Source organism: Camelus ferus, chromosome 4 (assembly GCF_009834535.1).
Source record: "Camelus ferus isolate YT-003-E chromosome 4, BCGSAC_Cfer_1.0, whole genome shotgun sequence".
Lineage (NCBI taxonomy): Eukaryota > Metazoa > Chordata > Mammalia > Artiodactyla > Camelidae > Camelus > Camelus ferus.
The window spans coordinates 57,927,522-57,933,521 of record NC_045699.1 but is presented as its reverse complement, the minus strand read 5'-3'; positions in this window follow the sequence as shown (position 1 = coordinate 57,933,521).

Genomic DNA, 6,000 nt, shown 5'->3' with positions numbered 1-6,000 from the left:
ATGGGAGAAGATTTTTGCAAACAATGAAACCAACAAAGGCTTGATCTCCAGAATATATAAGCAGCTCATATGACTTAATAAGAAAAAAACAAATGACCCAATCCAAAAATGGGCAGAAGACCTAAACAAGCAATTGTCCAAGGAAAAAATACAAATGATCAACAGGCACATGAAAAAATGCTCAGTATCACTAATTATCAGAGAAATGCAAATCAAAACTATGATGAATATCACCTCACACCAGTCAGAATGTCCATCATTCAAAAATTCACAAATGACAAATGCTGGAGAGGCTGTGGAGAAAGGAGAACCCTCCTGCACTGCTGGTAGGAATGCAGTTTGGTGCAGCCACTATGGAAAACAGTGTGGAGATTCCTCAAAAGACTAGGAATAGACTTACCATATGACCCAGGAATCCCACTCCTGGGCTTGTATCCAGAAGGAAATCTACTTCAGGATGACACCTGCACCCCAATGTTCACAGCAGCCCTATTTACAATAGCCAAAACATGGAAACAGCCTAAATGTCCATCAACAGGTGACTGGATAAAGAAGAAGTGGTATATTTATACAATGGAATACTACTCAGCCATAAAAACCGACAACATAATGCCATTTACAGCAACATGGATGCTCCTGGAGAATGTCATTCTAAGTGAAGTAAGCCAGGAAGAGAAAGAAAAATACCATATGAGATCGCTCATAAGTGGAATCTAAAAAACAAAAACAAAAACAAACAAACAAACAAACAAAAACAAAGCATAAATACAGGACAGAAATAGACTCACAGACAGAGAATACAGACTTGTGGTTACCAGGGGGGTGGAGGGTGGAAAGGGATAGACTGGGATTTCAAAATTGTAGAATAGATAAACAAGATTACACTGTATAGCACAGGGAAATATACACAAAATGTTATGATAACTCACAGAGAAAAAAATGTGACAATGAGTGTGTGTATGTCCATGAATGACTGAAAAATTGTGCTGAACACTGGAATTTGACACAACATTGTAAAATGATTATAAATCAATAAAAAATGTTAAAAAAAAAAAAAGAAAGAAAGGAAGGAAGAAAGGAAAGAAGGAAGGAATACTACTCAACCATTAAAAAGAATGAAATTTTGCCATCTGTAACAACATGGATGGACTTGGAGAGTATTAACGCTAAATGAAATAAGTCAGGCAGAGAAAGACAAATACTGTATGAGCTCACTTATATGTGGAATCTAAAAAATACAACAAACAATTAAATATAAAAAAAAAGAAACAGACTCACAAATATAGAGAACAAACTAGTGGTTACCAGTGAGGAGAGGAAAGGGGAAAGGGGGCAATTTAGGAATGATGTATTAAGAGGTATAAACTACTATGTGTAAAATGAGCTACAAGAATATATTGTACAGCACAGGGAATAAAACAAATATTTTGTAATGACTATAAATGGAGTATAACCTTTAAAAATTGTGAATCACTATATTGTACACCTGCAAAATATAATATTGCACGTCAACTATACTTAAATAAAAATAAATAAATTTTTTTAAGAAAGAAAAACTGTTTCATCATATAACTCATTTCTCAAGAGAACTGGAAAAGGGAGGCCCTGCAACTATCAACACCATTCCAGGAAAGAGGAGCTGTGCCCTGGATTAGCAATCTCCCAGGAAGCCTGTGGCTGTTGCACAAGCCAAAACACACTTAGACGTCAAGAAGTAATTGCTGCAAATGACTGTTTTTCCCAATTTGGGAATCAACAGGAAAACCTCTGCCTCCCCATCCCAGCTGCCCATGCTAATCTCTGGCTGCATATCATGGAGAAATTGCCATGATACAGTGTGGGAAAAGAGTTACTCAGCAAACAAGGATGTAGAGATGGAGGGGAGGGGACAACCAGTGGGCAAAGAGAAGACACAGAGAAGCAGAGAGACCCTGAAAACATTAAGGCCAAAAGCACCCTCAGAAATCACAAAGTTCAGTTCCTTGTCCCCATTTTACAGACGCAGAGAATGAGGCCTGCAGAGTAGAAATGATTTAGAGTCATCCTGTCTCAGTGAGATCAACAGCCGTAAAAGACATCAACTCCAATCATCTCTCTTATCATTGACTCTCTCCTAAAATATCCCCCAATAACTGGTTATTCAGGTCTTGTATTTACTCATGGGACAGAGCTCCCACCTTTGGAAGCTGCATGATTTACCAATGAATAGCACTGTCATGGGCTTAACATTGAGCTGGAATACGCCTTTCAGGACCATCCACTCATTCAACTGTCTGGATGCCACAAAGAATAGTAAAATGACAGTCACAACAGCAATGATCATAATACAGGCCCACAATCCAAAGTCCAAAAATGTGAGAAAAAGCTCTAAAAATGTGAGGAGCAAATGTGAGATTCATATGATGTATTTTGGCAGCAGAAGCTGACTGGAAAGGGCGAGTGTGTGTGTATTGGTGTGTAGATGATTCCTACTTAGTGTGAGTACACTTACAGAAATATTTCTGTGTTTGATTACAGAGCGCTGTCCTAGACCCCACTGAGAGTGTTACATAATGTAAGGCATGTGGAATGTATTACTAGGATGAACCATATAAAATTATTGTACATCAAGAATGGTCAGATACTGGCAATTTCATAGAGTTCAATGTAATGCTTTTCTAACACCTGGTCCCAAGGACTTTGCATCAAGGACTTGAGGACCTGTAATCAAAAGAGGAGCCTCCACTCTGGGGCACTAACTATGTCATAAGTGCTGCACCAAGAATGACTCTCAAATTAGTATCTCCATCCAGGCCTCTCCCCAGGACCCCAGACTTGTCATCTGACTGCCTCCTCTTTATGCTATCTCCACTTGGTGTCTAAAATCACCTTAAATGGTGCATGTCTTGATCCAAGATCTCAAGCTTCCTCCCACAGTCTTTCTTGTCTCCTTTAAGGGCATCTCCATCCTTCTGATGCTCCAATTAAGAACTTAGACCCAGACTTTTCTCTTTCTCTCTCACCCCACATCTGGCTCGATAAGAAAGTATGTCTATTCTATCTCAAAATATACCCAGAATCTGCCATTGCTTGTGACCCTCCCTGCCACCACCCTACCCAATCCACCATCATGCCTCACCTTGGTTACTGCAGCAGTTTCCAAACTTGTCTCCCTGATTCCACCCTTCTCCCTTCAGCATAGCAGCCAGGATGTTCCTTTTGAAGTGAAATCAGAACTAGCCAACCTTCTGCCCTACATATTCCAAAGAGTCTCCACCTCACTGAAGGAGAAGCCAAGTCTTGCCCAAGTCCCACCTTAGATGCCCTGTGCGCTCAGCCTCCTCTGACACTGCTCTGGCCTCATAGCCTCTGTTCTCCTCACCACCACTCCAGCCATCCTGGGCACCCTGATGCTCTTTGAACACACCTGCTTCAAGGTCAGGAGCAGTCTACCAGACACCCACAGGCTTCCCCTCACACTAGGTCTTCATTCAAATATCTACTCTCAGGAAAAGTTGCCTTTCCTGACCACCCTATTTTGAATTGCAACTAAAATAAGCTAGCTCTTTCTGTTTTTAATTTTTCCCTAAAGCACCAAGGCCATCAACCATACTATAAATTTAAATTATTTATTTTGTCTTCTGGCCATCTCCCCCCACTAGAATATAAACTTAATAAAAGCAGGGGTTTTTGTCTGTTCTCTTCACTGCTTTATCCTACCACCTAGAACAATATCTTGCACCCAGTAGTAAGTACCCATGTGCAACAACTCGTCATTTGTCTGTAAGCTATTTAGACTCTTCTGCCTTAGATCCACTGAGAATCAAAAAGGAAGGAAGGAGTACCTTGTAGCAACCAAAATGTCTGAATCTCCAGAGAGGTTATCCAGATGACAAATAAGTGCATGAAAAGATGTTCAACATCATTAGCCATTAGGGAAATGTAAATTAAAACCACAATGAGATACCATTACATACTTAACAAAATGGCTACAATAAAAAATAGGAATAACACCATATTCTAGAGAGAGGATGCAGAGAGACTGTTGGATCTTTCACATACAGCTGGAGGGAAGTAAAATGAGAAAACCACTCTGGAAAGCAGCCGGCAGATACCTATAAACTGAACATATGCCAACTATATGACCTAGCAATTTCACTCTTGGGCATTTACACCAAAGAAATGAAAACCTGTTCACACAAAAACCTGTACACCAGTATCCATAGCAGCTTTATTCACAGTAACTCTAAACTGGAAATAACCCAAATGGCTATCAATGGGTAGTGGGTTAAATAAACTGTGGTCGATTCATATCATGGAATGCCATACAGCAATTAAAAGAAATGAAGTATTAATGATGCAATAATTTGGATGGACCTCAAGGAAATGATGCTAAGTAGAAAAAAAAAAGCCAACTGCAAAAATATACAGGATGCATGATTCATTTAGATAACATTTATCAAATAACATAATTACTGAGCTGGAAAGCAGATTAGTGTTTGCCAGAGGTGAAGGGAGGAGGACAGGAAGGCTGGCAGCTGTGACTATGAAATGTAGCATGAGGGATCTCTGTGATGGAGCTTTTCTGCATCTTGACTGTAACGATGGTCACATGAATGTACTCATGTGAGAAATATCACAGAACTAAATACATATACACAAATAAGTGCATATAAAGCTGGTAGGATCTGAATATCAATGTCAGTGTCAATTTCCTGGTCGTGGTATGACATACTGACGCAAGATGTTGCCTTGGGGGAAATCTGAGTAAGAGGCATGTAGAATCTCTCTGTATTTTTTTCTTACAACTATATGTAAATCTACATCTATAGTTATCTCAAATAGATGTCTATAGGTCTGTGCCCAAAAACTCTAATCCTCTTCCCATAGGACATTCCCCAGGCACAAATTCAGAATCCACTGACCCATACTTTAAACAGCAGTATAACAAGCTTAGTTACTATGTTTTGCAGATAGCCAGGTAAGTTAGAATGAGGAGAGTCTGCTAGAGTCCTCAAGGTCACACAACAGAGGCACTAAAACCCAGGTCTCCAATCCCCAGTCTGGTGTTTTTAGTAATCACCATCTTTTGAAGCCTTCTTATATTGTAGATGATAATTCGTACCTCTTCATTTGAAACTATACATTTACTCCTTTTTTTTTTTAGAGTTTTTTTTTTTTTTTTTTTTTGGAGAAAGAAGAGGGTAGTTTGATTGATTGATTGATTTTTAGAGAAGGTACTGGGGCTTGAACCCAGGCCCTCGTGCATGCTAAGCACACACTCTGCCACTGAGCTATACCTTCCCAACCCCTACATTTACTACTTTTAAGACACTGATTTGATCAAGCACACTAATTTTCTAAATAAGAAATACAAGGGTAAGAAAACATTTGTAAATCTCTTTAAGATAATTTGATATTAAGTATGATTATGTGCTTAAAACTTACAACAGCAAAGTTTTAGGTTAGTCTTAAGGGAAAGTTTCTTATTAGATTTGTTAAACCAAGAATGGGTAACCCAGGAACATAAAAAATCATCCTTTGCTTGGATTCTTTCAAAATATGTTAGATGCTTATTTCAGTAGGTGTTGGTTAAGAGTCTATTACATGACAGTTACTATGTTAGGAGCTACAGCCACAGGGAAGAGATATGACCTAGTACCTGCCCTCTTAGATCTGAATGAGAGTGATGGGAAAAAATAGTCAGTCACATCATAGTATGAAGTATTCAATGAAAGGGAAAGAAGGGGAGGCTATCAGAACATAGATGAGCATCTCACCCCTAATCCTGGAGGCAGGGAGATGCAAAAAGATATCTACATGAAGTTAGAAATCGGGGAGCTTGGTGATATGAAAGGAAAGGACCAGTGGGGGGAACAGCATGGACAACAATGCCACTAGTCCATACGTGCATTTGGGGGAGCTGCAGCTTGGGAAAGTGGTGTGAGAAGACCTGGACACTTGAGGAGGGTTGATAGTGGCCAGGGACCAAGTCATGAAAGGCTTTTCCAAGTAGTCTGA